Genomic DNA, 12,866 nt, shown 5'->3' with positions numbered 1-12,866 from the left:
TTTCACAACCCAAAAATGATGTTGATACCTAAAGCAGGAAGAGCTTCCGGCCTAATCAGATTGGATAAAATGACAGAAAACATAAATGTTGGAGAGGATCTGGAAAATTGGAACACTAAGCTATTGTTGTGGAGTTGTGAACTGATCTAATCATTCTGGAGAACAATTTGGAATTATGCCCAAAGGGGTTATAAAACTGTGCATAGCTTTTGATGCAGCAATACCACTACTAGATATGTCTCCCAGAGAGATCATAAAAAGATAAAAGGACCCACATAGGAATTGTAATCAAATCAGCACCACTTTTGCCTTTGAAAAGGGCCTGACAAGCCCTGAGGACAGAGAAAGCTCTTAGCTAAATTCTCCCAACATTTCCCTCCAACAAACAACTTTCAAGTAAGGTATCAAGTCAAATGTGGAAATAGCAGAAACAATAAAAAGTCAAAGTAAGACATTCTTCACTCCCAAGATAACACAGGAAGTCAGAAAGAGAGATCTGTGACACATATGAAGCATTAGATTTGAAGCAGCAACAGATTCATTAGTCCTCAATCCAGAGACAGTAAGGAAAACCTGGCAAGTCAACAGAAAGAGATTTCATGGGATTAGTTCTGAATATAGGATCAGATGGTAGTTGGCAAATCCACCTCCCATTTCTGGGTCACAGTTGAAAGGGTGAAAAGGAGCACTTTCAAGAGGAAACAGGAATTCTGGGGAGTAGCATTATTTTCAGTTACAAGGAATCAGGAACTCTTAGGAATAGTATCATTTCTGGTGCCAATGGATCAGGGGCCTTTCCTCTGAAAAATGTAGACCAAAAGACCCAGATCACACTGAAAACATCAGTACAAAAAAAAGGCTGAACTTTGAGACACTGTGACTTCTTTTCCTCCACCCACTGGCAACACAGACAAATGTAACATAAAGTTCACAATAAAGAAATAGCATGGAAAAAATAAATTAAAAAAAAGGATTCTGACTGTAAAAAACTTTTATGGTGAAAGGGAAGATCAAGACACAAATTCATAAAAAGGCAATGAAGTAAAAATAGCTATAAGCAAAGCCCTAAAGGAAAATATATGAATTGGAAACAAGTCCCAAAAGAATTCCTGGAAGAACAATAAAATGATTTTCAAAATCAAATAAGAATGGCAGAGATAAAATTAGATAAAGAAATGAGAGCAAAGGAAGAAAATTATGAAAAGACAGCTCATCTTTAACTTAAAGTTCTAAGTGAAGAAATAGAGTAGAAAATGAATGTGACAAAAAATAACCTGACCCTAAAAGCTATTCTGATACTACGGAAGATAAAGATACAAATACTAAAGAGAACATCAGTGCAAAATATTTACAAGCAAAATCTCAAAGAAAAATCTAAATTGGACAAAATATATAGCAAAAAAAATTGCTAAAGAAAAACATAAAAGTGGTAGAGGGAAAATTCAGGGGGGGGGTTGCCAGAAATGAAAGTAATACAAGAAAATTACAAAAAGGAGAATTAATAATTTGGTGGAAGTGGGGGAGGGGAGAATTTCCTGAAAAAAAAAAATCCTTTTAAAAACAGCATTAGTCAAAAGGAAAAAAAATACAAAAATTCATTTAAAAATAATCAACTTTCAAATTAGAATTGGGTGGGTAAGAATGAATGACTACAAGGAATCAAGAAATAATAAAACAAAATCAAAAAAAATTAAATGGAAGAGGTGAAATATCTTACTGGAAAAACAACTGGCTTAAAAAATAAATTGAGGAATAAGTGTTTAAGAATTATTGGATTTCTTGAAAACCATAATTTAAAAAAAAAGATCCTTGTTATCATATTTCAAGAAAACATGAAAGAAAACTTCCTGGATATCCTAGAATCAGATGATAATAAAAAAAAAAAAAAAAAGAAAGACTCTAACACAACCTGAAAGTTTTCAAAATATAAACTCCCCAAAAATATAACCAAATTCTAGAGCTCCCAGGTCAGAGAAAATACTTCAGGGAACCAGAGACAAGTCATTCGATTGCTATGGAGCCATAGTTAAGATCACACAAAATATAGCAACTACCAGAATAAAAAAATGGATGGCTTAGACTATGATATTCCAAAAGCCAAAAAAGTTGAGATTACAACCAAGAATCATCTAACTAGCTAAACTGAGTATAATTCTTCATAGGGAAAATGGATATGTAATGAAATAGAGGGCTTTCAAACATTCCTAATAGAAGATCAGAGAAGAATAGGAAATTTTAATTCAAACAGAAACTCAAGAGAAGCATAATAAGTAAACATGAAAGAGAAATCATGAAAAACTCAATGAGTTTAAACTATTTACCTTTCTACTTGGGAAGATAATACATGTAATTTCCAGGAATTTTATCATTATTAAGGCAGTTAGAAGGAAATTACATAAAGAAGTCATGGGAGTCAATTATGTTAGGGTGAATTTTTTTTTAAATGAATAGAAAAGAAAGAGTGAGGCCTTAGAAGAAGGAAAAAGAGGAAGAATGGGGGAAGTTATCTGACATAAAAAAAAAAAAAACCCATGCCAAAAAAAAAAAGAAAGCTTTTAGATTTACATGAACTGATCCTGGTGAAACAAGAAGCAGGAAAACATTCTACACAGCCACAACAAGCTAGTATGATCAATTATGATAGACTTCGCTCTTCTCAGAAATTCAGTGACCCAAGTCAATTCTAACAAACTTTCGATGGAAAATGCCATCTGCATCCAAAGAGAGAGCTATGGATACTAAATACAAATTAAAGTATATTATTTTCATGCTTTTTCTTCTGTTTTTTCCCCTTTTGTTCTGATTTTTCTCTCCCAACATAATATGTAAAAACAATAAATGTACATGTATACTGTAAGAAATAAAATGAATAAAAGCCTTTTACAAGGTGAGGGGAACAGAAGGGGAAATGTTTGAATCTCATTCACATTTGAATTGGTTCAAAGAGGGGAAATATGGAGGGGTGGGTTATATACATAAAATCAGTTAGGTAAAGAATTCTACCTTATCTAACATGGGTATAGAAGGGTAAGATAGGTAGAGTGATGAAAGTTAGAGTACATAAAAGAAGGCAAGTTTCAAAAGCAAAACAGACTTTAGAAAATGAACAAAATAAGAAAAAAGGATAAGCAGAAGAAAACAGAATGGAGAAAAATATTGTTAGCTATTATAACTATAAATGTGAAATGAATAAACTCATTCATAATACAGAAACAAATGGCAGATTAGAAACTGGAATCAAACAATATTATCTTTATAAGAAATATACTTGAAAAAGAGAGATACATAGAGCTAAATAAGGGGCTAGGGCAGAATCTACTATACTACAGCTGATGTAAAAAAAAAAAAAGAGGCAAAAGGTAGCAATCATGATAATATGATAAATCATGATAGTCTCAGCAGAGATAATTTAAGATGAGTTAAATAAGAAACTGGAGAAGAAGCTATTATACTTCAACTGATGTAAAAATGGCAGAAGGTAGCAATTATGATCTCAAACAAAGTAAAAGCAACAATAAATCTAATTAAAGTGGATAAGAAAGAAAACTAGAACTTGATGAAAATCATCATAGACAATGGTATTATATCAATGCTAAACATAACAACAAAAATCATATGATAATCCCAATAGATGAAGAAAAAGCATTTGTCAAAATACAGCACCCATTCCTATTATAAACACTAGACAGCGCAGGGATAAAGGAAGTTCTCTTTAAAATAATAATCAGTATATATCTAAAACCAACAGCAAGCATTATTTATAATGGAGAGAAGCTGGATGCATTCCCAGTAAGATCTGGGGTGAAACAATGATGCCTATTATCTTCACTATTATTCAACATTGTAATAGAAATGTTGGCTTTAGCAATAAGAAAAGAAAAAGAAATTAAAGGAATTAGAAGAGGCAATGAGGAAATAACATCACTATTTGCAGATGATATGATGATGTACTCAGAGAATCTCAGAAAATCATCCAAAAATCTACTAAAAACAATTAACAACTTTAGCAAAGTTACAGGATATAAATTAAACCCACACAAATCATCAGCTCTTCTATATATTGTTGAGAAAGTCCAGCAGCAAGAGATACAGAGAAATTCCCTTTAAAATAACTGTAGAAAAAAATAAACTATTTGGGTGTCAACCTAACAACCTAGGAATTATATGAACACAATTACAAAACACTTCTTGCAAAAATAAAGTCATATCTAAACAACTAGAAAAATATCAATTGCTCATTAGTAGGTCAAGCTAATATAACAAAAATGACAATTCTGCCTAAATTGGTCTACTTGTTTAGTGTCATACTAATCAAACTAACAAAAATTATTTTATATAAGTAGAAAAAATAATAACAGAATTAATCTGGAAGAAGAAAAGGTCAAGAATATCAAGAGAATTAATGAAAACAATTCAAAGGAGTGTGGCTTAGTAGTACCAGATCTAAAACTATATTATAAAGCAGCAATCATCAAAACCATAGATACACACGACCCAATAATCAAAGCCTATAGTAATCTAGTATTCCATAAACCCACAAACTCCATTTTCTGGGATAAGAACTCACCATTCTTCAAAAATTTCTGGGAAAATGAGAAAATATGTCAGAAACTTAGCATAAAACTAGATCTCACACCCCATACCAAAATAAAATTAAAATGGGTACATTATTTGGACATAAAGGGTGATATCATAAGCAAATTAGGAGAACAAGGGATAATTTACCTATCAGATCTTTGGAGAAGGGAGGAATTTATGACAAAAGAAGAACTAGCAAAATGGACAACTTTAATTACATTAAATTAAAAAAGTTTTGCCCAAACAATACCAACAGAAACAAGATTAAAAGGGAAGTACAAAGCTGGGGGAAATTTGTACAGTCAGTATTTCTGGTAAAGGTCTCATTTCTAAAATATATAAATAACTGTGCCAAATTATAAGAATATGCCATTCTCTATTATTGTTCTGTAAGAAATGACCAACAGGATGAATACAGAGAGGCTTGGAGAGACTTACATGAACTGATGTTAAGTGAAATGAGCAGAACCAGGAGATCATTATATACCTCAACAACAATACTGTATGAGGATGTATTCTGATAGAAGTGGATTTCTTTGACAAAGAGAAGATCTAACTCAGTTTCAATTGATCAATGATGGACAGAAGCAGCTAAACCCAAAGAAAGAACACTGGGAAATGAATGTAAACTGTTTGCATTTTGGTTTTTCTTCCCAGGTTATTTTTACCTTCTGAATCCAATTCTTCCTGTGCAACAAGAGAACTGTTTGGTTCTGCACACATATATTGTATCTAGGATATACTATGACATATTTAACATGTATATAGGACTGGTACCATCTGGGGAAGGGGATGGAGGGAGGGAGGGGAAAAGTCGGAACAGAAGTGAGTTCAAGGGATAATGTAAAAAATTACCCAGTCATGGGCTCTGTTAATAAAAAGTTATAATTATTAAAAAAAATATGCCATTCTCCAATTGATAATAGTCAAAGAATATGAACGATTTTCAGATGATGAAATTAAAGCTGTCTATAGTCATATGAAAAAAAAATGTTCTAAGTCACTATTGATTAGAGAAATGAAAACTAAAATGACTCTGAGATACCACCTAACACCTCTCAGATTGACTAAGATGACAGGGACATTAATGCATAGTTGGTGAAGTGAAATGATCCAACTACTCTGGAGAGCTATTTGGAACTATGTGCAAAGAGCTATAAAATCCACTACTGGGTCTGTATCCCAAGGAAATCATAACAAAGGGAAAAGGACTTACATGTGCAAAAATGTTTGTAACAGCCCTTTTTGTAATAGCAAAGAATTGGAAATTGAGTAGATGTCTATCAAATGGGGAAAGACTGAATAAGTTGTGGTATATGAAGGTAGTGGAATATTATTTTTGTATTTTAAAAACTGATGATTTTAGAAGCTGACTTTAGAAAGTCCTGGAAAGATCTACACAAACTGATGCTGAGCAAAAGCAGAACCAGGAATACATTGTACACAACAAAAACAAGATTTTGTGATGATCAACTATGAAAGACTTGTTTCTTTTCAGTGGTTCAGTAATCCAAAACAATCCCAAAAGACTTTGGATAGAAAATACCATCTGCATCTAGAAAAAGAACTATGGAGATTGAATGTAAATGTACCCATATTACATTAACTTCTTTTTTCTGTTTTTTTTTTTTTAAACAATAAATATGGTCTTGATATCTAGTCAGTGTTAAGTACCTTATCCTGCTAGGTGATCTTCAGAATCTTTCTAAGACAATTCAAATGAAAGTGATTCATTTTCCTGGCAGGGTACTTCTATAGTATCCAGGTTTCACAGACAAACAACAATAAGAGTAGCACAATGACCCTAAGTGGTACAGTGGATAAAGCACCTTGGACTCAAATCTGATCTTAGACACGGTATCAATAGGGTATGATTAAACAAATTGTGGTATGATTGTGATGGAATACTATTGTACCATGAGAAATAACAAACAGGATGGTTTTAGAAAAACCTGGAAAGATTTGTATGAATTCATTCAAAATGAAGTGAGCAAAAAAAAAAAAAAAAAAAAAAAAAAAAGAAAGAAAGAAAGAAAGAAGAACATTGTACATAGTAATAGAAATATTGTAAGGATAATCAAATGTTAAAAACAATTAATCAAGACAATGATCCAAGACAACTTCAAAGGACTCATAATGAAAAATACTATCATTCTCTAGAGAATGAATTGATGAAAACAAAATACAGATGGAAGTATACAATTTTTTTTGCAACATGGCTAATATGGAAATATATTTTGCATGAATTCACATGCATAATTACTATCAAATTGTTTGTTTTCTCAAGAAAGGGGAAAGGGAACAAAGGAAAGGAGAGAACTGGGAACTCCCCTAAAATGCTTTAAATGAATGTTTAAAAAATTATATATAAAATTGGGAAACATTTATCTAAATATATAAAAATTCATTGGAGGAAAAAGAAAGGCTATGACAATGGACTCCCCTATTGTTACACTCCCTATCACTGTGACTTCCCAAACTAAAACATCTTCCCTCGTTATCATTTTCCTATATATTATATGTATATGGCTCAGAAAGTATGAAACTGTGTAGCCCTCATTTCCCAAGAGTTTACTTTATCTGTTTATTGTACTCAGTGGACTGAGTGAATAGGTCTCTAGAGAAAGTGATTAAGTAGTAGTGTCAGCATTTATATCCCTGAGGTTCTATGTGGATTGTAACTACTCTTAGTACTTCTCCAGAATGAGTCACAGACCTTTATTGATAAGGATGAGTCCATGATAATAAGACATTTCATATAATGCAGAAGTATGTGTCAGTCTGATTCTGTAACTATCTGAGATTATACTATCTATACCCTTAGGACCATATCTAAGAGCCCTAGATGTCTCACTAGTAAGAAAACAAACAAACAAAATGAAGCAAAGGATCGTGAGAAAATGGAAGAGCTATTGAGACTACAAGATGTGTGGAAACAAAGGAATTCAGACATGACCATCTGATGTACAAAAGCATTAAAGTCAAAACCAAAGGGATGTGTCAGAAGAGATTGAGTCAGGATTCAGCTGGAAGATATGAACAAATTCCTTTCCAATTATGCAGCCAGAGCTTAACTTAGGGCTAAAAGAAAAACACAATAGGTGTTCTGATGAACCTTTCCAGCCAACCATTATAAAAGCACACCCCCACAGCTTCCCAGAGACTTTCTCCATTCCATTAGTTCTGCAGATTCAAGTTCAATAGTCTATGCAGTTATTTGATAGAGAGAAGTATTGATCATAGTGGTGAGACTTGTAAGGGACTCACCTTCTTTCCTTTCTAAAAAAAGAGCTCTCTTGGAGTCTAGCATAATTCAGTCAAATTATCTGCATTTATACTTCTCACTTCTAGGTAGTATTGTTTCTGAAAGAGATGCCACAAATGTAATACATCACAATATAGACCCTCTTCTTAATAACAGCAGTTTTCTATAGATTTTACAGTTATCAGCTCTTTTGTATACACATTGGATTCTCACAATTCTGGGTGATTGATAATAGAATTATAATTCTCCCCACTTTACTCCATTTCAAAGAGGTAAAAGTGATTTGTCCAATATCACATAGCTAGAAAGTACAAGAAGCCAGGAAGCATACTAGGTTTCCTACTTCAGTAGTCACATATTCACTAGCTGGTACAGCTTCTACATTACAATTAACATCCAAACATCCTCATCCTCATTCTTCTCCTCATCATAATGATCCTCAGTCTCATCATCATTGTATAGTGATTGAAGTTTTGATAGCACTTTACATAGACAATAATATATGATCTTCACAACTGTGTGAAGGAGATGCTACTATTATCTCCATTTAATATATGAGGAAACTGAGTCTAAAAGAGGTAAAGTGTTTTACTTAGGGTTATCCAATAAATATATGTAATAGAATTTGAAACAAAGGTTTTCTTGACTCCAATTATAGTACTCTGTCTACTATACCCTCTAGTTGCTTAAATTTAGTACTTTGGCATTGTATGGGATGCATTATACTTTAAATCACATAAGAATCAGAGGATCATAGCTCCAGAATTGGAAGGGATCTTAGAAGTAGATGCAGAAGTGAGGACCAAAAAGGTTAAGCAAGATCAAACATCTAGTAGGTGACAGAGCTTAACATTGCTTAACTCCAAACTCAGATGCAATAACACATTATCTGTGATAAAAATCATAGCTAAGGATGTATTAATGTCTTTATAAGGTGTTAATATCTGATAATCATTAAGAAAGTGATGACATATTTCTGTTTGAAAGGAATAGGCCATTGTTTAGGATATAACTTGCCCAAATCCTTTGAGGGGAGAAAACAGGAAACAGGAAAAAAAAATCAAAGAGTGTCACAGTTAGATAAGATGAAGAGAAAGCCAACAGAATCTGGAAAGGATGGAAATGGATTCAAGTCTTGCATATAATCCCTTCCCTCCTGAAATGATAAAATGATCAGAAGTTAGAATCTATTAGATGAACAATTGTTAAGGGAAACAGATGAAAAGAGTAGAAAGGAAGCCTCCAGCCCCCAACTTTCTGTTTTCCTTCTCATAGGAATGAAAACCTCTTTTAGATAAGAAGAAAAAGCTAGATGTGGCTATTCTGTCTCCCTTTAAGTCATGTTCTATAACAATTTTCACCATATGTGGGACCCTTTCTACATGTGAAGCTCACCTTCCTTTCTCATTATATGTCATACTTTTTAAAGATTGGGACTTATTTTTTTAATGAGATAATTGTGTCTACTGGTCAATGGTTAATGAGAAATATAAAGGCTTCAAATCTCTAATGTTTAGCAGTATAGATTTATTAGGTACCTTAGAACTTTGTGGAACTATAGCAGTATTCATCCTCTGAGAATCCAACCTCAAAGTGCATACTGGGAGAATTCCCAAAGTGGCTGTTACATTTGCATTTGGTTAGAAACAGAGACTGAAAATGTGATCACTCACCTCTTAGGGACAGTCCCAGATTTGGGACCGAATATGAAACTGAAGAACCATAAGAACAGATTCAGGTGTAAGGTACCAGCTGTTTGATTTTCTAGCAAACAAATCCAACAAATGTACTTATTTAGTCTGGTCTAAGATTAAGAACTGACAAGAGTCTCATTTGTAATCTTCACTTGCCACATGCTTCTGTTTTTTTATACCTTACCAGCCTTGTCTGTTTTGTTGAAATTATAAACTAGCAACAGCAAATGAAACATGAACTGTGCTCAGTGGCACTGAAGGATATGGAAATGTTGAGCTGACACTGTAAAGGTTTTTAATCTATTGTTTCAGGGTGACCGGATACACCAAAGTTAATCATTAGATGTCTTCACTGGCTCCTTTTAGCCAAATTAGAGAGACATTTGTCATAGTTCTGTCACTGCTAAATATAGAATATGAGACATGTTTCTTTAAATAAGGAACTTGCTGGACAATGTAATGCAAAGACAATATGGAGATTTTTATAAGCCATAAATAACAGAAAAGAGAAAGCTGGGTTAGAAAGAATCTTTACTTAAGAAGAAGTACAAATGCAAAAGATTGCCCCCAAATCTAATGAGGGCTAAAATCAAAGCTTTGGAAGCATAAAAGTAAAAGACATCCCAAAAGTTATAATGTAATACTGCCCCAAAATTTTTTACATCTGTGATATCTGTTCTTCACCACTCACTAGCACTATCAGGCTGGGTATATAGCATCTGACTAAATAAGGACAACTCTGAGGATTTCAAATTTATTTCTACCATTGCTCATGAATTTCCTTTCAGCACATCACACATCACCTCAATAGCATTCAACAATTTAACATTTTCCCAATATCAATTAGCCAATAAACTATTACAAAAAAGATATTTACAAGGAAGGTTTTACAAGATTTGAAACAATTTTGAGAAAGTCCAAATTGGGAGATGCAATCTCTCTTCTAACATACCTACTCAGTTCTTAAGAATACTCTCAAACTTACTGGTTACTCTGAAGCATTCCCCATCCCCAACTGGTTATTCTTGGAAATCCTTTTCTTTCTTCTCATTGTTTCCTCAATTTCACTCCTGAGCATTAGCTCAGTGAGGTGAGTTCCTTGCTATGCTAAGTCAAGCACATTATTCCTCAAAGTTGCTGTGTAATTTCACCAGATTCAGATAGTGCTGCAAGTGGCTTCAGGATTTTCATTTTCAGTGGGATTTTAATGATTTTGATGGATCTCCTAGTCTCTCTAACCACCTTGGTGCCTCCCATCTCAGGATATTTATTCCCTGAAGATCAGGAAAGAAGAAAAGATACCAAGGAAAGAAACATCACATTTTCCTAAATACATGTCAATTAAGTGGTAGAGACTTTTATTGACCATTAATAATATCATAAAATTGTACTATTTATAAATGGAAATGGGCCAATTTTCTTAAAAGATATGGTCATTTTAGTAGAATGCAATTTTATTATGAATCAATGGATTAACATGGCAGCTTTTTAACTGCCATCTTACTTGTTCAGATTTATATTGTATGAATAAAACTATAGTGCATAAGACAAAGGACATCATTGTGTAAACTAGTCACATTAAATCTACAGTCTTGTATAGTTCACATACTATGTATTTGAAGGGATATTGAAAATCTAATGGAAAGGAAGGAAGGAAGGAAAGGAAGGAAGGAAGGAAGGAAGGAAGAAAGGAAGGAAGGAAGGAAGGAAGGAAGGAAGGAAGGAAGGAAGGAAGGAAGGAAGGAACAACTTCTTAACAATTACATATGTCCCCAAAGTAGAATTAACATTTTTAGAAGATAGTGAGTTCCCCAATTCTATCAGCATTTAAGTAGACTAGATGATGATAGCCTAGACACATTAGAAGACTTCACAACTTCCATGATTCTTGACTTTCCCTTACTAACTTTAATCAACTGGCTTGCTCTGCCTAGGAAATATCATCAGTAGAAGGGACTTCCCCCTAACATTTTTATTTGAACTTTGGGGTTAATCTTGTACACATATTTCTTAATCCTTCTCTATAAATTTTACTACTTTTTACCTTTCTGAACTGAACCAAAATCAGTGTACACCTAGATGAAATTTCTATTTCTAAACTCAGCCTCATCTAACTCAGTCTAACCCTCCCCAATCACTAGTATCCCCTGCATTCTCTTTCTTTTGTGCCCTCTAGAATTATTGCTTTCTTAACAAGCTCCCCTTTATTCTAGATCTTATCCTGTCATACTATTTCCATATTCTGCTTTTCAGTGAAACATGAAGAGACCTCATGCCATTCTACCTTCTCTAACATCAGCTTCTTTTTTAACACTCACTTTAGCTTCTTCCCAATCCTGCACAACAGGGCCAGAAGGAAGAATCATGTAAATCCTACCCTCCCTACCACTGCCATAATATCCCATATAGTACTTACATTCAACAACCATTCCTCCTTTGAAATTTATGCTATTCAAATATATCAAACCGATCCAAATCCTTTGTGCTACTGTACTATTACTAATAAGGGCATTCCTTGCTCCTTCAATTAGTTTAGTATTTAGTTCTGTTTCTCTCCATCAATTTTTATCCTTTTTGGCTTAGAATTTCATGTTGATGATCCCTTCAAATGTCTTAGTCTATCAACTCATCAACCTACTCAATTTCTATTTCCTCTTTATCTTCACCATTAGTTGACTCAGTACATGAAATATTGGATCTGTAGCCAGAAAGACATAAGTTCAAATTCATACTCAATAACTTATTAGCTGTGTGACCTTAGGAAAGTCAATTAACCTTCATCTGCCCAGTTTTCTTATATGAAAAATGGGGATAATCCAAGCACCTGTAGTCCAGGATCAAATGAGATAACATATATCCAAATCTTATAAAACTACATAAATCCTTAATGTTGTTGTTGTGACTACTACCCTAAATTGCACTATCACCTTAGGCTATTCCATCTTCGAGATTTTGAATTCTAAAGTCCTTGACACTGAGCATATTTTCCTCTCTTCTATTCCTCCTACTTTCTCAATTCTCCTAAACTGGCTTTTCATCTTCATCATTACTTCAAGCCCCTCAATTTTGTTCTCCTTTTTCTTCAAATCCATTACCATTATCTCAACTGCACTTTTTTCCCTTAGAAATCTAGATCCTTGTTCTAAAGTCAAAGTTAACTCCGGGCATTATTAGAGAGGTAATTAGTTTCTATCCATTCTCAAAACTTATCAGTAAATGTTCTCAAAATTGGTTAGTTATGTTACTAATATTACTTTTATGCCATTAAAAAGTGAAAGTACAATCCATCATAGTATTCTCCAGCAGACTTTATTAAAGTACAAGTGACT

The sequence above is a fragment of the Sarcophilus harrisii genome, chromosome 1, assembly GCF_902635505.1.
Source record: "Sarcophilus harrisii chromosome 1, mSarHar1.11, whole genome shotgun sequence".
Taxonomy (NCBI): domain Eukaryota; kingdom Metazoa; phylum Chordata; class Mammalia; order Dasyuromorphia; family Dasyuridae; genus Sarcophilus; species Sarcophilus harrisii.
The sequence above is the reverse complement of the archived record's forward strand: the minus strand, read 5'-3'. Positions refer to the sequence as shown.